General features: G+C 43.7%; 1 protein-coding gene across 5 annotated transcripts in view; it reads right to left on the bottom strand.

The window, feature by feature from the left end:
* The window catches only part of FRMPD1 (FERM and PDZ domain containing 1), a 90,220-nt gene extending 70,659 nt beyond the window's left edge, over window positions 1-19,561 (bottom strand). For 3 of the 5 annotated variants that reach the window (XM_012463402.2, XM_012463403.2, XM_012463407.2), the window contains exon 1: window positions 18,975-19,561. The gene's annotated coding sequence lies outside the window, so the exon portion shown is untranslated. The remainder of the gene's footprint in view (window positions 1-18,974) is intronic. The other 2 variants (XM_021671512.2, XM_012463404.2) reach the window with 1 other exon arrangement.
* Window positions 19,562-20,710: the final 1,149 nt, after the last annotated feature.

Genomic DNA, 20,710 nt, shown 5'->3' on the forward strand with positions numbered 1-20,710 from the left:
CGTTCTGTCATTCCCTGTTGGACCCATCTTATTGTCACAAAATTTCTTTGCATAAAACTGAATTCCACTCATCTGCAGCTTCAGTCCTCCACACCATTACTGCCCTCTGGCCATTCCTACCACCACCACCCAGAATAAATCAGCTCCCTTTCTGGATTTAAACATAGAAATCTTTCAGTCTTTCAGTCTCCTTTGTCCCAAATTAAACATCCTCAGTTTCTTCAACAGTTCCTTGTAATACAAGATCTTTTTAGAGCATACATCAACTTGGAAAAATCCCTTAAAAGAAATGAACCCTCAGATTAAACACAATTCTGGTTACCTGGAACAATGTGAATATAAAAAGGCAAACTCTCTCAAAATATTTTGTAAATGGAGAAGAAGACTAAATATGTCAAGGTGATAGCTATTTTAAAGGCAAACAGACAATTAAGGTTATAAACCCTTCAAAAGGGATACAAAAGGTGATAATAAAAGACTTCAGGAAACTAGCACATGCTATTGAGAAACGAAAACATCAATGGAGGCAGCAAAGGATAAAAGAGAAACTGAAGAGCCAAAAAACACTTGCACTAAATCGAAATTGTAAATAAAACTAGATAGCACTTCAAGAAAAACTGTCAGAATCAAATTGAGGATTTCAACTTACAAATAATAGGGCTAGCCGAGAAAATGGAAAAGGAATGCACAAAATTGTAATCAAAGAAATAATGAAAGGCAAATTTATTAAGCTAAAAAATATGTTTCAAAAATAAAGAACACAAAATACAAAGAGCCTCCAGGAAGGCTCTTCACGTATCAACCCAAATTCTTAAACTGCGAAGATTAAAGCATCATCCTTAAAACTTGTTTTAAAAAAGGAAAAGAGAATGATCATTTGAAAAAGAAAGATTGGCCGGGCATGGTGGCTTATGCCTATAATACCAGCATTTTGGGAGGCCAAGGCAGGTGGATCACAAGGTCATGAGTTTGAGACCAGCCTGGCCAACATGATGAAACCCCATCTCTAGTAAAATTACAAAAATTAGTCAGGTGTGGTGGTGCATGCCTGTAATCCCAGCTATTCAGGAGGCTGAGGCAGGAGAATCACTCGAACCTGGGAGGCAGAGGTTTTGGTGAGCCAAGATCACGTCATTGCACTTCAGCCTGGGCAACAAGAGCAAAACTCCATCACAAAAAAAGGAAAGAAAGATTAGGTTCGTATATTTTGTAGCATATTATTGGGGTATTGATTCAAGTTCATTATTTTTTTTCCTCTGGGAAATGTACAAGCTTTACAAGTGATACTTGAGACACTGTTCTTGAAAGACATCTTGGCTTGGTGTGGTGGCTGGAATTCAAGCACTTTGGGATACTGAGTGGGGAGGATTGCTTAAGCCCAGGAGTTTGAGACCAGCCTGGGCAACACAGTAAGATCCTGTCTCTAGAAAAGATTTCGAAATAGCTGGGCATGGTGGTGCACACCTGTAATCCCAGCTACTCGGGAGGCTGAGGTAGGAAGATCACCCGAGCCCCGGAAGTTGAGGCTGCAGTGAGCCATGATCGTGCCACTGCACTCCAGCCTGGGTGACAGAGTAAGACCCTATCTCAAAAAAAAAAAATTGGGGAATCATGCTTGATTCTTTCCCTGTTTCATGCCCCACATTGATTCAGTCACCAAATTCTGTTGACCTTAGTCCCAAGTGTCTTAATCTCTCACCTCCTCTCCTTTCTGAGTGCTACTGCCTGAGTTCAAACTTTCATTGTGTCTGAAGAACTACAATAGCCCTCAGCCAGACTCCTTACTCTTCATCAATCTGTCCTCCATGTGACTGCCAGAGTGATATAACATGTAATTCTAATCACATCACTTTTATTTTCAAAATCTTCCAGTGGTTCCCCTTCATCTTTAGGATAAAGTCTGAGCTCAGCAATTATAGTAATGTCAATAACACAATTATGCTAACAACATTACCACTTACTATGTGCCAGGCCCTGGGCTAAGCAATATACACAGGGTATCTTATTTAATACTTACAATAATTCTCACTTATTAAAAAAGGAAACTGAGGCATGAAGAAGTTAAGTAAGCTGGCTAAGAGCACACAGCAAGGAAGTGGCAGAACTGGAATTCAAAATCAGATTAGCTTGCTTGTCTCTGAAGCTGGACTCAGCAATTCCATCCCACTGCCTCCCTGCTGGCCTTGGGATGGCAGTAAAGCCTTCTGTAATCTGGCCCCGCCTACCTGCCAACTTCATCTCCCTCACACCACACTCTGCAGAACTGCTTTACCTGTTGTTCCCCCAAAGGGCCTTGGTTTCTCATGCCCTCGTGCCTCTGCAGATACTGTTCCTTTGCCTAGTCCATACCCCCTGCCTGCACATCCATCAAATTCCTACTCGCACTTCAGTGAACAGGCACAGTAGTGTACTGAATTAGCACAGAACACTCCCCTGTCCAGCTTATTTTCTCATCTGTGGAAACAATGATAATGATCCCTGCCCAGCTATGCATCAGGGTTGGTGTAAGGCTTACATTTCATTATATTGTGACAATGCTTTGAAAACTATAAAGTTCTATGCAAATGTGCCCAGGAAACATCTCTTTTTCTGAAGCAGTGTGAGCTCAGTTGTGTGACCAAATTTGCATGTGGCAAAAGTTTGAAGTAGAAGTCGATTTCTGCCACAAAAAGGAATGAGGTACTAATGCATGGTACAGCATGGATGAAACTTGAAAGCATTATGCTAAGGGAAAGAAGCCAGACACAAAAGCCTATATGATTTCATATAAATGTCTGATTCCATTTATATGAAATGTCCAGAACAGGCAAATGTATAGAGATAGATAGAAAATTGATTAGTGATTGTGAGGGCAGTGGGGAAGGGAAATGGGAACTGACTGCTAACGGATAAGAGATGTCTTTTTAAGGTGATAAAAATATCCTAAAATTAGACAGTGGTGATAGCTGCACAATTTTGTGAATATTCTAAAAACCACTAATGGTATATTCAAAGGGCCAATTTTATGGTATGTGAATTGTATCTTAACTTTAAAAAGAAAAACAAAAGTTTATTTCTGCCCAGTTTCACCCTTCTATCCTCCTTTCCTTGCCAGTAAGTAATAACCCCAACTCCATAAGAAATCTGCTTTTCTCACCTTTCCCCCATTTTTTCTTAGTAAAACCCTACAAGCCTTAGAAGCACATGGAAGGCTGGTTAAAGCATAAATGTCTGAGCCACAAAGTTTCTGGTTCAGGAGGTCTAGGGTGGGGCCCAAGAATTTGGATTTTTAACCTCCCTCTAGATAAAACCTAGGGGACGCTGAAAGGAGCACTGAAATAGACATCAGGAGGCCTGGTTTCCTTCCTGGCTTTGCCATTAATAAAGTCTGGAATTGCACAAGTTGCCAAGCCTCTGGTTATCCCTTTATCTTAACATTGCACTAAATTGTATTAGCTTGTCACTTAAGTCTTCCAGGGATCCCCATCCCTAAAATCCAACATCTTCCTGGATGTACAACTCTTGTCTCCCACCATTGTTCACAAAAGACTGCTCTCCTGACCAATTTGGGGAAGGAGGGAAATCAGCAGTTTCATCTGTAGATTTCATTCACTCCTCATGACAACCCCATGTAGTGGGAATCCAAAACTCCATTTGGAGGACAAGAAACTGAGGCTTGGAGAGGTTAAAAAACTTCCTCAAAGTGGCCAAGGGGAACCCATGGTCCATCCTTCTCCTGTTAACGTAATTATCTGTTCCAAAGCTTCTCTGTCTCTCAAAAAACAAAACAAAACAAAACAAAACAAAAACCCTAGGTAGCCTTTCTTGTGTCTTTGTTCCAATCTTTCCCACTTTCTGGGACTTATTCAAATCCCAAGTAACCGTCAACACTTAGCTCAAGCCCCACCACATCTAGGACAGGTTCCTGGCCACCCACCTACCATGTTCCACCAGGTTCCCCAATCACAGAGCTGCTGTGTAGTGTCCTGCTCTTCCATACAGCCTGTGACCATCTCCCTTATGCTCTTTGTCTTGTGTTTTCTAATGTCATATGGATTCAGGTCTTGTTTTCTGCCCCTCAGATTGTGAACTCCTTGAGGGGAGGAGAAAAGTCCCCTGTTTCTTTACAATCCCTGCAGAGCCTAGCAGAATGCCTTCAGCTCAATCGAGATCTGTTGAATAAATAATGGCAGGTTACAGATGTCTGAAATGCTATGCTTAGATGAGAACCCCAGAACAATAAGCAGCTGTAACTATTGAACCTTCTAAGCCCAAAGGAAAAGCTATTGGCAGATATTTTAGGGAAGTTCACATTACATTTCTAATGTCAATCATTTGACGTTGCCTTGGTTCATCACCATGATCATAGCTTAGTGAGAGATAATGAGCTCACACAACTGCATGAATTTCTTAAAAAGAATTCAGATTGCAATGACGCTTCATCAGAAAAATGACATTCTTAGAAAGGAAGGAAGGGGGGCTTATCTATTAGACCACATGATTATTTCTCAAAGTGCAGTTGCAACCAGGACCCCAGGAAGGAGTTTCAAACCTCTCTTCCCTACTCAGGGATCTCAATCAAGTCTTTCACAGTAACACAGTAACCTGACATTTTAACTTCACAAGAAATTTCACCCATGGCCATAAAAAGTAGAGGTAAAGCCAATTGCATATTTTCTTTCTTTTTTTTTTTTTTGAGACAGATTCTGGGTTTGTCACCCAGCCTGGAGTATAGTGACCCGATCTTGGCTCACTGCAGCCTCTGCCTCCTGGATTCAAGTGATTCTCTCACCTTAGCCTCCAGAGCAACTGGGATTACAGGTGCATGCCACCATGCCTAGCTAATTTTCTTGTATTTTTAATAGAGATGGGGGTCTCATTATGTTGCCCCAGCTGGTCTCAAACTCCTGGCCTCTAGTGATCCACCTGCCTTGGCTTCCCAAAGTTCTGGGATTACAGGCATGAGCCACCATGCCCGGCCTGAATTGTTTATTTTCATTTCTTATTTTGGGATAGTACTGCATATCATTCCTGCTCCGCCTCCATCTTCCCTTCCCTCCTTTAAGCCTCTGTCTACAACAGGAACTCCTCCCTCTTTTTATTATAGAAAAGGGCTTTGAATACCTGAAAGGGGGTTTATCATGGACCAGAGAAAAAACAATGCTCACAACTGGTTCTCTGGGTTTACTAAGCCCTTCATTCACATCCAGAAGCTCTAGTTGCCTGCATCTTCTGCCATCTCACCTTGCCTTACACACAGATGAAAAGGAAACGCAGGAGGTGGGAAAGCACCCTGGACCCCCATCACTCCAGGGTGGCATTCCCCAAATGACAGTTGACCTCAAACTGCCCTCCTGACTTTTGCCATGTCAGCTAACTGCCAGATCACCACACCTGCAACACACACGGTCTGCATAAAACAAATTCTATGATACAGTGCTTCCCATTTTAGCTTCATCCTAGACAACAGTATTCATTTCAACCACAGGTTTGATCATGCTGGATGTGTTGTTTTCTTTCTGGTGTACATTAAAATAAATATACAACAATTTAAACAAAAAGCACTCATTCACATATCCACTAAAATAGACTTGAGTGTCACGTGGTACACAGACGAGCCTTTGGGAACACTAGTTCAGGGCATCGTCATGGCCCGCAGATTTCCCATCTGCCTAACAGGATTAGACATCTCTTAGAAAGGGCTTAGCCTCTTATCTAGATCAGTACAGATGGCCTCTGCATGGCCCTTTGAGAGCTACAGGGTGGCAACAGGAACAGACAGCTCTAACGGGGATCCAGGCTATGCCTTTCTCTTGCTAGGAATCTGAGGGGATGGGGACCCAGGCCACTCCTAGTAGAAGACTGGAAGTTGGTCACACAAGTCATCCACTTTACCAGATGAATAGTAGCCCCAGAAAGGATGTGGGAAAGGGCTGAAACTAACACCAAGGTCAGCACTGATGTGACCTGCAAGGCCTCACCTCACCATGTTTGTCTTACTGCTGACCCTCAAGCAGCCTCAGTGATGGATGCAAGTGACACTGCTGACTCAGCTGCGGCTGCTGAACCTCTTGTCTCCACCCTGGTAAAGAGCACTGTGCAGGGAGACAGGGGACCAGCAATCAGTTTCCCGCTCTGCTAGCTACCAGCTGGACATGTGACCCAAGTCACATCCCTTTCCTCCATGTCTGTTTTCCCACCTGTAAAGGTAAGAGTTACACATGGATAAAATTTGAAAATACTGTGCTCCATGAAAGGAGCCAGTCAAAAAAGACCACATATTCTATGATCCCATTCATATGAAAGTCCAGTGGGGAACTCTGCAGGACAGAAAAGAGATTAGTGGTCGCTTAGGGTTGGGGAAATGGGGCATGGAGGAGTGATAGCGAAAGAAGGTTTCTTTTAGAGGTGATGAAAATGTTCTCAGGTTGACTATGCTGATGTTTGTACTATCTGTGAATATACCAAAACCTCTGAATTGTATGCTTTGGATGAGTAAATTGCATGGTATATGAATTATATCTCAATAAAGGTGTTTTACAAAAACAAATGCCATAAAAGGAGAAAAAGAAAAGTGATGGGGTTAGAAATGTGACCTCAAAGCCCTTTCAAATCATGAGTTTCTGACTCTCTTTAAACAAACTACAGTTCCCCAAATGCTTCTGGTCACTAGCCTTCTCATCAGTTTTGGGCAGATTGCTGCTCTCTCAAAAGATGTTTTTCACCCAACAAACATCTGGCCCTATGCCAATATCTGTGAGGAGCAGGAAGATGCATCGGCCACAGTGTCTGCCCGCTAGGAGCTCCAACACACGATAGATGGCAATGCCATGAGAGAGGGCTGCACAGAGAGGAGGGCTCAGAAGAAGGGGGATCACCTCCAGGTCAGGGGAGCACCGAGATTGGAGGCTTCTCCATACCAGAAGCACCTGTGCTAGGCCCTAAGCAGCTGATGAGGACCCTGGGGTCTGAGAAGCTTACTTGGAAAATCTAAGGGCCCAGACCAAGTGCAATCTATCGGGGCTTTTCTGGGCCCTGCCCTGACTTGGAAGGCTCATACAGACCATTAAGTTCCTGGAAAGTGCTTTAATGGCAGAGGTGCAGCTGACTCTGCAGTGACTCCAGGTCTCACGGATACCTTCACTTCCTTCATTCATTCTATAGATATTTATTCAGTATCCTCTATGTGCTTGGCACTGTTCTGGGTCTTGGGAGTCATGAGGAACAAAAAAGACAAAAGACTACCCTCATGGAGTTTACATTCTAATATAGGTTCTCACAAGACAAGAAACAATGGACAAAAAAGGAAATCAATTAAGACTGTTAGAAAGTGGTAAGTACACCAGTGCAGTGGCTTGCACGTGTAATCCTAGCACTTTGGGAGGCCAAGGCAGGTGGATCACTTGAGGTCAGGAGTTCAAGACCAGCCTGACCAACATGGTAAAACCCCGTCTTTACTAAAAATACAAAAATTAGCCAGGCATGGTGGCAGGCACCTGTAATCCCAGCTACTTGGGAGTCTGAGGAAGGAGAGTTGCTTGAACCTGGGAGGCAGAGGTTGCAGTGAGATAGGAGTGCACCACTGCACTCCAGCCTGGGCAACAGAGTGAGACACCATCTAAAAAAAAAAAGAAAGTGGTAAGTACTAGAGGGGAAAAGAGATAGAATTAGCATCAATGCATTGAAGCTGGAGGTCAGGGGTAGGTGGAATTTTATTCATTCTGAGATCTCCCACACATATCTCCAGAGAGCTGTAGGTCTTTCCTTTCTTTTTCACAGTTCTTCCCCAGTGACCTTTCATGTCGACAGCACAGGCCTTGTCATGTCCTGTTCCAATCCCGACTCTCTCAGTCAAATCTCTAGCCAAGGGCTTACCCATGACACACCTGGACAAACGTCACCATGGGTCCTGTTTCCATTTCTTCCTCTCTGAGTCAATGCTAATATCCACAGATTCAAGAAACACTAAATGATCATCAACAGTATGCCAACTACAGGGGCGGTGGGGGATACTGAGATAAGCAGGCACAATTCTCACCTCAAGGAGTCTGCAGTTTACCAGGGAAGTCAGACACATACACACCTAATCAGAATTCAAAGCAAAATAAAGGAAGTGCTAGCAACATAAGCAAAGGTTGCAAGGTTTTTGGACCACGGTCTATAGTTTTCAAAGCACTCTTATGGGCAGATGATCTTGTTTGGTGGTCACATCATGATACTCCTCCTTCCCTGCTTTCACAGTGCACTGCTGGGCTCACAGTTCTTCCCCAGCGACCTTACATGTCAACAGCACAGGCCTTGTCATGTCCTGCTTCCAACTCTGACTCTCACTAACCATGTGCTAACCTTGCAGGCTTGGACAAGTTACCGTAGCCTCCCTGAGCCTATACTGTCATCTACGAAATGAGGCTGACTTCACCTGCCTCACAGTAAATTAGATAATATATATGAAGTTCTACCAGCATGCATGGCACAAAGAAAGTCCTCAATGACAGCAGCTGTGATGTTATTCTTTATTTCAAAAGGTTATCCTCTTGAAACTTAACTTTCATCTGTCTTTTTTGTCTTCCTAACTCAATTCCTAAACTGTATTTCTCTCCAATTGCCCTCAGTCCTAACCACTGGGTAATAAATTACTGAATGAATGAATAAACCAATCAATCAAACAACTAAAAATTGGAATGAGGGAGACAGAAAAGACATGGACGACTCTCAGGCTTCTGGTTTGGGTGGCTGGGGAGGGTGGTCCCTTTCACCACGAAAGGAAACACTCGGAGGACAGGACTGAAAAGTAAGATGAAGAGTTTGGTTGAGAAATGCTGAATTTGCAGTACTGAAGGACAGTCATCATGTCCAGTAGATAGTTGAAGCTTAAAATAAAAATCTGACAGTCATCAGGTTGTAACTGTGAGGTTGAATAGTTATCCTAAGAGAAGCTGCATATCAGAACAAGGGCCCTGTGCATAAGACCAATGCCCAGGCTCTACCCACCCACCCCCAGATGCTGATTCAACTCAACTGGGATGGGGCCTGGGCAGGGTTTGTTACAGGAGACCTTGGTAATTGTAATGTGCAGCTAGAGTTGAGAACCTTTAGGGTAGGATGAGAAGAGCTGAGGAAGGAATTATGGCGGCATCATGATTTTACAGGCTGAAGAACCTAGGAAGCCATGAAAGGAAACTGAGAATGAATGGTTAAAGAGGCCTGAGAACAACCAAAGAATCCTGGGGAGAAAAAAAGGTTCAGAAGACTATGCAGACAGTTTGGTGGCTCCTCAATAAGTTACATGTAGAATAACCTTGACCTGGCAATTCCACTTCTTGGTACCTACCCAAAAGAAATGAAAATAGATATTCAAACAAAAACTTGTATACTAATGATCATAGCAGCACTATTCACAATAGCCAAAAGATAGAAATGAACCAAACATTCATGAACAGATGAATGGACAAACTCCTTGTGATATATCCATGTTATGGAATATTATTCAGCCATAAAGTGGAATGAAATACTGATACATGCCATGACATGGGCAAACCTTGAAAACATCTATGCTGAGTGACAGAAGCCAGACACAAAAGGTCACATGTTGTATGATTCCATTTATATGAAATATCAAGAACAGACAAGTCTATATAAAGACAGAAAGCAGATTTGTGGTTGCCAGGATTGGGGGAGAAGGAAATGGAGAGTGACTAATGAATGGATATGGGATTACTTTTTGGAGTGATGAAAAATTTCAGAACTAGGTACTGGTAACAGTTGTACAATGTTGTAAATGTACTTTATGCCACTGATCCATATGCTTTCACATGGTTTAAAAATGGTAAATTTAATCTTATATGAATTTTACCACAAAAAAGTATACAAGCAACCATGTCAAATACAGCCAAGACAGCCAAAAGATCCATCGGAAAAGGGTCCACACACTTGGCAATTAGGACCTTCAGATAACCCATTCTCCTTGGTACCTCCTGTTACTGTACAGCTGCACAAAGTATCTGGGAGCTGGGCTAGAAGCCTGTGAGGGTCTTTCCAGCTCAGAGGTTATAAAATCTGGTCATCTTTAGTGTTCCTTTGCCATTCAATGTGAAGTTATTTTCCTCTCCATAGACTTTTTGGTTATTACAAATGCCCTGAATCTGTTAAAATTATCTCGACAACCATCTGGGCATAATTCAACAAAATTGTGGAATGTAAATTCAAAGTCTAGATTTGTTTTTTTTTTACTATCAAATGATTCATCTGATGTCATTACACACCAACTAATTTTCAACAGCCTCTGGGCATGTTTGATACCACACACACCAAAACCAAAACCCACAGCAACCACAGTGTTTGGGAAATTCAGACTAAGGACCCTCAGAGTTCTGGCCCATATGAAGCTGCCTGCCACCCTGGTGGACTGAGATTTGACTCCACATTTCTGTGTCTGGGGAAGGAAGTCAGGATTACAAGCATATAACACTAATAAACAGTAACAACCACCACCACAGCACAAGCAACTGAGAATGGCTTGCAGGGCTGGTGGGCCCAAGACATGCCTCTCAGAGCTCTTGCCCAGACTGTGACATCAAGACTCTGTCCTGGCTTTAAGGTCCCTTTTCTGAAAGTCCTCGCTCTTTTCGTAGACTTGTTGCTGGCCATGGGCTTGCAGGCCCCTAGACTCTGCATTTTTCAGTTTCAGTCCCTGGACACCAGACTCCACTTTACAGGGTCTACAGCCATCTCAAGTCAAGGGGTTTAGTCCAAAAGTCAGAGCAATTCGTTCCATTAGATCCTCTTTCCTCTGGGATCTGTACTGGGTGTGGTAGAGGAGATTGAGATTAAGCAGACACAGCCCTTGCCCTTGGGGTGTTCATCGTGTTATAGAGAAGACAAGCCACATAGAAAACTCCTAACCAATATAAGGCAGAAAGTAGAGCCCATAAGAAAGGAATGTCTAAAATGCTGTAGGGAGTCTAGGAAGAGCTCCTGCCAACAGCAGGGCAGTGTGTGTCTTGCTCATCTCTGTATGGGGCTTAGGAAATGCTGATTGCTGTCAGACAGCCAAGAATGCCAGGTGCCACCTGCCAATCAGGACCCTATGCAAGGGTTCAGGCCAGCAGGCCACTCTGGCTGTCTTAATTAAGCCCTAATTAAGCATTCTGCCCGGAAACCTCTTCTCCCTCCTGTAGAGCTGCCCAGTTTACAGCAAACAATTCAGGGAACCGGGTCAGCTGTTAGGAGATGGCAGCCAGTAGGAGCGGCACTGGCAGCTGTGAATGAATGCCAACTCGATTCAGAGATCACTGAAAACCACAGGGCCCAGGAACTCAGAAATTCAACCCAAATTAAGCATTCTGCCCTCTGTCCCTAACCTCAGTAGAGAAAAGTGTCCAGTTTGGGTCACCCCATTTTAAAAGCACATAGAGATGATCAGGGCTGGGAGTTCTGCCTAAGGAAAACACTATGCAGCAAGATGCTCCTGAGGCACAAGCTCTAGGGATGAAAAACAGAACAACTGGCCACAGGAGCATGCTTAGGTAAGTTACAGCATGTCCTCTTCCTTGAATTTCCAAAAAACGAGAGCCAGAAACCATGTAATATTCCACAAAAAGTCTGATTTAATGTAGAGTATAAACCATAGTCCATAAAGCTGTATCTATGCTCTGGGTACAACTGTAAAAGTGATGCTGGGCACAGACAGGCAGGAACACAAAACAACAAGTTTGATCTCATAGATGCTGGGTTTAGGCAGCCAATTCTTTTTGTTTTTATTTTAATTCCCATTGTTACTGTTTGTGCAGCAATAATACCTCTTTTTTTTAAATAATACTTTAAGTTCTGGGGTACATGTGTAGAATATGCAGGTTTGTGACATAGGTGTACATGTGCTGTGGTAGTTTGCTGCACCCATCAGCCTATCATCTACATTAGGTATTTCTCCTAATGCTAAATGAAATCTCTTTTAAGGATCAGAGAGATCATCTCTGAAAAGTGAATCAAAGTTTTAAGAGTTGAAGCAAAGGTTCCCCAGGGAGTGGCAACAGGACAAGTGAACACACACCAGCCCGGGCATCAGCAGGTGCACACCTCGTTTGCCCTGGCGCTGCACCCTGTTTGGCTTTTCAGCAAGCCTCTTCTAATACCTCCATTTTCACCTCTAGATCTAGGAGGATTCTAAGGCCCCTGCCCCAAGTTCATGATTCTGACTGGTGAAGAGGTCATATCAGAGGTCTTATCTATTCTCTCATGTACAGATACTGACCAGCCCACACTGGGACACCCCTTGGCACCTACATCATGAGCACCAGTAAACACCCTACTCTCCTCACTTCTCAAGCACAGAATCCAGGCATCCACCTGAGAGTCTTTGTACCCTCCCCCCATATCCAAATACGTTCCAACTCCTATAAATGTAACCTCCTAACTATCTCTCAAGTTTCTACTTCTTTCCATCCCCACCGCCATCACACACATTCAGACTGGCATGACTTTTTTTTAGACAGTCTCACTCTGTCACCCAGGCTGGAGTGCAGTGGCATGATCTCGGCTCTCTGCAACCTCCACCTCCTGGTTTCAACTGATTCTTGTGCCTCAGCCACCCAAGTAGCTGGATTACAGGCATGCACCACCACACCAGGTTCATTTTTGTATTTTTAGTGGAGATGGAGTTTCACCGTGTTGGCTAGGCTGGTCTCCAACTCCTGACCTAGGGTGAGCCACCTGCCTCAGCCTCCCAAAGTGCTGAGATTACAGGTGTGAGTCACCATGCCCCACCAAGATCTCTTGCTCTTCTTCCAATCTATTTCACAAACCACAGAGTAATCTTTCTCAAAGATGAAAATCTGACCTTGTCACTTTCCTGTATAAAACTCTATAATGTCACTGCATAACTTTTAGGATCATTTTTTTAGGGACCATGGTGTGAATTCTAGAGCCAGACTTCTTGGGCTCTGATATGGTTTGGTTTGGCTGTGTCCCCATTCAAATCTCAACTTGAATTGTATCTCCCAGAATTCCCACATGTTCTGGCGGGGACCAGGGGGAGATAATTGAATCATAGGGGCCAGCCTTTTCTGTGCTATTCTGATGATAGTGAATAAGTCTCATGAGATCTGATTGGTTTATCAGGGATTTCCACTTTTGCTTCTTCCTCATTCACTCTTGCCACTGCCATGTAAGAAGTGCCTTTCACCTCCTGCCATGATTCTGAGGCCTCCCTAGCCATGTGGAACTATAAGTCCAATTAAACCTCTTTTTCTTCCCAGTCTCAGGTATGTCTTTATCAGCAGCATGAAAACAGACTAATATAGTACCAGTAGAGTAGGGTGTTGATAAAAAGATACCCAAAAAAATGGAAGCGACTTTGGAACTGGGTAACAGGCAGAAGTTCAAACCATTTGGAGGGCTCAGAAGAAGACAGGAAAATGTGGGAAAGTTTGGAACCTCCTAGAGACTTGTTGAATGGCTTTGACAAAAATGCTGATAGCGATATGAACAATAAGGTCCAGGCTGAGGTGGTCTCAGAAAGAGATAAGGAACTTATTGGGAACTGGAACAAATGTGACCCTTGTTATGTTTTAGCAAAGAGACTAGTGGCATTTTGCCCTGCCTTAGAGAGTTGTGGAACTCTGAACTTGAGAGAGATGATTTAGGGTATCTGGCAGAAGAAATTTCTAAGCAACAAAGGCATTCAAGAGGTAACTTGGGTGCTGTTAAAAGCATTCTGTTTTAAAAGGGAAACAGCATAAAAGTTCAGAAAATTTGCAGCCTGACGAGGCAATAGAAAAGAAAAACCCATTTTCTAGGAAGAAATTCAAGCCAGCTGTAGAAATTTGCATAAGTAGCAAGGAGCCTAATGTTAATCCCTAAGACAATGGGGAAAATTTCTCCAGGCAATGTCGGACATCTTCATGGCACCCCTTCCATCACAGGCCCAGAGACCCAGGAGGAAAAAGTGGTGTTATGGGCCAGGCACAGGGTCCCCATGCTGTGTGCAGCCTAGGGACGTGGTGCCCTGTGTCTCAGCTGCTCCAGCCATGACTGAAAGGGACCAATGTACAGATTAGGCCATGGCTTCAGAGGATGGAAGCCCCAAGCCTTGGTAGCTTCGATGAGGTGTTGAGCCTGTGGGTGCATAGAAGTCAAGAACTGAGATTTCGGAACCTCCGCCTCGATTTCAGAAGATGTATGGAAATGCCTGGATGTCCAGACAAAAGTTTGCTGCAGGGGCAGGGCCCTCATGGAGAACCTCTGCTAGGGCAGTGCAGAAGGGAAATGTGGGGTTGACGCCCCCCCAGAGTCGCTACTGGGGCACTGCCTAGTGGAGCTGTGAGAAGAGGACTACCATCCTCCAGACCGCAGAATGGTAGATCCACTAACAGCTTGCACTGTGAGCCTGGAAAAGCCGCAGACACTCAACGCCAGCCCGTGAAAGCTGCCAGGAGGGGTGCCATATCCTGCAAAGCCATGGGGGTGGAGCTGCTCAAGACCATGGAAACCCACCTCTTGCATCAGCATGATCTGGATGTGAGACCTGGAGTCGAAGGAGATCATTTTGGAGCTTTAAGATTTGACTGGCCCACTGAATTTTGGACTTGCATGGGCCCTGTAACTTCTTTGTTTTGGCCAATTTCTCCCATTTGGAATGGCTATATTTACCCAATATGTATACTCCCATTGTATCTAGGAAGTAACTAGCTTGCTTTTGATTTTACAGGCTCATAGGCAGGAGGAACTTGGCTTGTCTCAGATGAGACTTTGGACTGTGGACTTTTGGGTTAATGTTGAAATGAGTTAAGACTTTGGGAAACTGTTGGGAAGGTATGATTGGTTTTTAAATGTGAAGATATGAGATTTGGAGGGGACAGGGTGAAATAATATGGTTTGGCTGTGTCCCCACCCAAATCTCAACTTGAATTGTATCTCCCAGTATTCCCATGTGTTCTGGGAGGGACCTAGAGGGAGGTAATTGAATCATAGGGGGCTGGTCTTTCCCATGCTATTCTCATGATAGTGAGTAAGTCTCATGAGATCTGATAGGTTTATCGAGGGCTTTCACTTTTGCTTCTGCCTCATTTTCTTGCCACTACCATGTGAGAAGTGCTTTATGCCTCCCGCCATGATTCTGAGGCTTCTCCCGCCATTGGAACTGTAAGTCCAATTAAACCTCTTTTTCTTCCCAGTCTCAGGTATGTCTTTATCAGCAGGGTAAAAGCAGACTAATAAAGGCTTATATCTCCGCCATGCCACTTGCTAGATCTTTGACTATGGGCAGGCTACTTCACAATTTTGTGCTTTGATTTTCCCACTTACAAGATGCCAATAACAATAGTACCTCCTCATAAGGTTGTTGTGAGAATTAATGAGGGAATGCATGTAAACAGCTTGGAACATCACTAGGCATATGATAAGGCCTTCATAAGTGGTAACTGCTGTTATTATTTATAGGACTTCAAGGACCAACCTGTGCAGGCCCCACTTCCCTCTCCAGCCTCTTCACTTTCCTCTGTTTTACTGCTCTCCACTTCCCAGGAGGTTCCAGACCTAGCAAATCTCTTCCTTTTTTGTTCACGGCACTGAGCCTTTGCATGTGCTGTTTCATTGCCAGGTATACCCTTCCTGCTGCTGGCTTCCCCAGTTGACTTTTTAAGCAGGTTTATTCCTTTTTTGTTCACAGCACTGAGCCTTTGCATGTGCTCTTTCATTGCCAGGTACACCCTTCCTGCTGCTGGCTTCCCCAGTTGACTTTTTAAGCAGGTTTACTGAGATATGATTCACATAGCATACAATTCACCAATTTAAAGAACACAAGTCAATGGTTTTAGTGTATTTATAGAGTTGTGCAACCATCACCACAATCCATTTTGAAGCATCTTCATCAATCCAAAAAGAAACCTCACATTCATTAGCAGTCCATGTCCCCCAAGTTGTCTCCCTGCAAGCCTAGGCTAACTAACCTACCCCAGTAGAGTTGTTTTGTTTTGATACAGAGTCTTGCTCTGTCACCCAGGATAGAGTTCAGTGGTGCCATCTTGGCTCACTGCAGCCTCTGCCTCCCATGTTCAAGTGATTCTCCTGCCTCAGCCTCCCGAGTAGCTGGGATTATAGGTGCCTGCCACCACATCTGGCTAATTTTTGCATTTTTAGTAGAGACAGGATTTCATCATGTTGGCCAGGCTTGTCTCAAACTCCTGACCTCAGATGATCCACCAGCCTCGGCCTCCCAAAGTACTGGAATTACAGGTGTGAGCCACCATGCCTGGCCCCCAGTTAGTTTTTAGGTCTCAGTTTATATCCCATTTGTTAAGTTTTCTCTGACCTCTACTCTCGGTCGGTGCTCTCACAGTACCCAGTATTTTCCTCTTTTAGACGATATTTGACTATTTACTTCTATATATCCCCTGCTAGAATATAAGTTCCACATTGAGCAGGGCCGTGGTTTTCTGATTCACCATGATTTTTCAGTTCCTAAGAGATGTTCACTAAATACTGATTGAATGACTAAAATCAGTGGTGCTAACTAGCCAAAGCCCAAGCCTATAAAGACAGCCCTAGTGAAAAAATCAACAGCAACAGAGCCTTCTCTCTACTACAAATACTAGAAGTAACAACATATTTAAAAATTCATGACATTCAAGTTTCCTACAGCTATTCCCATTAGAGCCAGCACTGAAGTAAGGCAGATCCTTGCAAAATGAGTTTGATTTAGGCACTTTAACAAAGTAAGTCCTTGAGTGAGAGGGAAAACAGCTCTGGAGGCTGAGTGGGAAAACGCAAGGAAGAGCCTTTAGGTGTTGAATAGGCTTTGCTTGATACTTGTAGATTTTATGTGATCTAGCATTACCAGGTCATTACTGGATAAAACGAATATAAATACATTTTGTTTAAAAGACAATGTTAAAAAGAAAAGAAGGAAGAAATTAGTTCTGGAAGTTTCCTACAAAGCCATTCTGTTAAGTGATTTTTATTTTCCTGTAGATTCCCCATTATAACATTAGAGCTGCATTCCCCAGACGATAATCTAGACCCTGGATGCTTATTTGAAAATTCAATGATTATAAGAAGAAAGGCAATTACCTCCCAATTAAACATTAAGACAATTTTTCAATCTATCAACAAACTGCTGCAAAATAGTTACAAAATAAAAACAACAAGTCTCCCTCTCATGTCCTTCAATCTACTTCATACGCTGATGGCAGATTAGCTTTACTGAAAGCACAGCTTGGTCATACCTCCCCCTTATTCAAAACCCTTCAACGGCTCCCCATTGCCTTCAGGATAAAGAAGAAACTCCTAAGTGAGTATTTGATGATTCTTCTCCTTTTGACACTGACCTACTTACATGGCCTCATTTCTTTCTAATCATCTTCGCATAACCCCCATCCTCACAAATTGCACTGAGCCTCCCGCCATGCTTTGATCTTCTTGCACCTTTGCCTAGAATATTCTTTACTCACCCCCAAACTCTCAATGTCAAATTCCACCTCCTTTTAAGCTTTGCCCAAATGCTGCTATCTTCATGAGGTCCTCCCTGATGTCCTCCTCCCTCACACATGCTCTCTACCACCTTTAGGCTTCCACAACCCTTTTACTACAAAAGATGATTCTCATGTATTAATCACTGGCTAGCTTGTATTATAGTTATTTTTGAACATGTTCTCTATCTCCTGATAAACTCAAATATCTCTCCCCCAACACTTAACATGTGCCATGCAAATACAAGGTACAAAAAAATCTGCAGAATGAATGAATAAAATAACAAATGATAGAAAATCCAGTACAATACAGTTAGACACAGTCTAATTTATCACTGTGCTTAGAGAAGTAGCAAGTTTTAAACATAGAAAACATACCTCAGTGGTTGAGACATTTTTTTCTACCTGCAAACCTGTTTCTGTTGAAATCCCCTATTTACTGGCCCACCTATCTTTCACTCCTGCTAGGTATGTGTGTATAGTGGTAATGCAGAGAAGCAGAGTAGAGAAATGGAGTCATTATTCAAAGCTGGCAGCAGCAACAGAGAAACTCTCTCTTTGGTAAAGAAAACTCAGAATCCACAAAAGAGACAAAGTGAATCACTGCCCTGGGTGTCAAACACACAAGAGTCTGACTTAGGCCATGGCAGGCAGTGGTTCTCTAACTTCACTGCCTATCTGAGCACCTGGAGGACTTGTTAAAACACAGATTGCTGGGCCCCTCCCCCAGAGTTTCTAAAGGTCTGGGGTGGGGCTGAGAGTTCACGTTTCTCACAAGCTCTCGGGGAATACAGATGGGAATCACACTTGAAGAATCATCAGCGCAGATCATCAAATGAATCAAGTGAGTCAAGGTCAAGGGATCAGTTGCGGTATATGGCATAGCCATTTCTAAAACTAGAAGATTCACTTTAATTAAATTAAGGCATACAGAAAAGTTAAATTAAATAGTGATTTTTTTCCCCTTCTCACTCACTTGTAATTCAGAGGCTAAATTCTACAGAGCTGACCAGAGAGGCATGAACAAGGAAGTTAGGGGACCTGGGTCCAAATGTGATTCTGTCACTAGTTAGCTGTGTAACCAAAGACCACCCATTATCCTCTCAGGACACCACCTGAAACAAAGACTTATTCAACCTGAAAGTCTCTAGTCTGGGGTCTCACATCCTATGATCCCCCAATTTTGAAAACCTGTTGGCAATTTAGTTCCAAAGGCATTTAATGATTATCTTATTTATATATAAAATGATTAAGGATACTGCCTTTTGAAAACACAAAACCAATGTGAGAAATAATCACCAGTTAAATTTGAGGAGCGCCCATAATAAATAAATTGCAATTATGAAGGTTGAAAGAATCTCACTCAAACAGGTTTCATAAAGGATACGTGCTCAAGAACAAACATACCATGGAAACAGATTTTTTTAAGATATGGAGAGGATATCACAATAGAAAAGAAACAAAACAGCTCCCTTGCCAAGAACAGTCTAGAGAAAGCAGCACACGTTACAGAATCAGAAAACACCAACTCACCCGTGGCGCAGAGCTGAAGGGACTCTTCCACGGAAAGAAATCTGCACCTCTTTCCCCTGCTGGCACCTCCCCTCCATCCCAGGACACTGTTCCTGGGCCTCCCAGCACACAGCTATTTTTAAAGATAGAAGGCCATATTCCCAAGATTGTGGCCACAAGAATGTGAATATCAAATGACCTTCCCATAGCTCATCGATAAGCCCAAGCAAAACTGACCGCCAGGCCGTGTGGGCAAAGTTGGGTGGTATCTCTGTGGCACCCTCCTCACAGGACCGTGACCCTCCTCATCTGCGGATACTGGGCAGCTGCAGTTATGCCTCTCAACACGTGTCTGGCTTCTCTCCTTTCAGCACGACAGGCACAGGAGTCCTGCAGATCCCATTCTCATCCTCAAGACCTCAACCACTTGAACCAGTCAAGAGAGGAAACCCTAGAGGTCCTTGATTGGCAAACCGGCTTCCTCTGTGCCAAAGGCAACACAGAAGATGACATCCACATGATGCATCCATTTTATAGTTGTAGAGTTGATTCTGTGCCACGTAATACTTGGTCTCCTGCTAGTTCTGCTCAGTCGTCTTCAGTTGAAGTTAATAGCAATGGCATTAGCTCACTAAGCCTCATGGCATCCCAGGGAGGTAGGTCACCTCCAAGCACATTATCCCCCCTTAACAGATGGGGAAATGATGCCAGAGGAAGATTAAATAACCTGCCCAGCCTCACATAGCCTGCCACAGGCTGGGAGCACAAGACGATCCCAGCCCTCATGCCAGCTCATGGACAAAGAATACTCTGGATAAAGCCCTTTGCAATTTTAGGATCCCATGCAGTGTGGGTGGTTTGCATTTCAGAGATTGAAAAAGAAATAAGTACAGGGGTAGCCTTCTTTTTTTTTCTTTTTATTTTTTGAGACAGAGTCTCCCTCTGTCACCCAGGCTGGAGTGCAAAGGCGTGATCTCATCTCATCTTTGCCTCCGCCTCTGCCTTCCAGGTTCAAGCAAATTTTGTGCCTCAGGCTCCCAAACAGCTGGGATTACAGGTGCGTGCCACCACGCCTGGCTAATTTTTTTTTTTTTAATTTTTAGTAGAGATAGGATCTCACTATGTTGGCCAGGCTGGTCTCAAACTCTTGACTTCAAGCGATCCACCCACCTCAGCCTCTCAAAGTGCTGGGATTACAGGAGAGAGCCATTGTGCCCAGCCCGGGGGGAATCTAAAACTGCTCCAGGTCAGGTGCAGTGGCACATACCTGTAATCCCAGCACTTTGGGAGGCTGAGGTGGGCGGATCTTTTGAGGTCAGGAGTTCTAGACCAGCCTGGCCAATATGGTGAGAACCTGTCTCTTCTAAAAATACAAGAAAATAGCTGGATTTGGTGGTGCACACCTGTGATCCCAGCTACTTGGGAAGCTGAGGTGACAGGATCACTTGAGCCGGGGGAGAGGCAGTTGCAGTGAGCCAAGCTCATGCCACTGCATTCCAGCCTGGGTGATACAGCAAGATCTTGTCTCAAAAAAAAAAAAAAAAAAAGCATGCTCCAATTGTCTCTCTTTTCCCATGTCTCCCCAGAACACCGTAAGTGAGGAATACTTTTTAATACACAGCTACTAACTGAAAGATGGTGTGGGCACTGATGCAAGCGGAGGACAGAACTGACTGGGAGGGAGCAAAGGGCCTCAGTGAGAAGGATCGAAGGAGAAGGAGGCCAAGTAGGATTCTATCAGTGACTCTGTATCTTAG

The sequence above is a fragment of the Aotus nancymaae genome, unplaced genomic scaffold, assembly GCF_030222135.1.
Source record: "Aotus nancymaae isolate 86718 unplaced genomic scaffold, 86718_ANA_hifiasm-v0.15.2.pri h1tg000003l, whole genome shotgun sequence".
NCBI lineage: Eukaryota > Metazoa > Chordata > Mammalia > Primates > Aotidae > Aotus > Aotus nancymaae.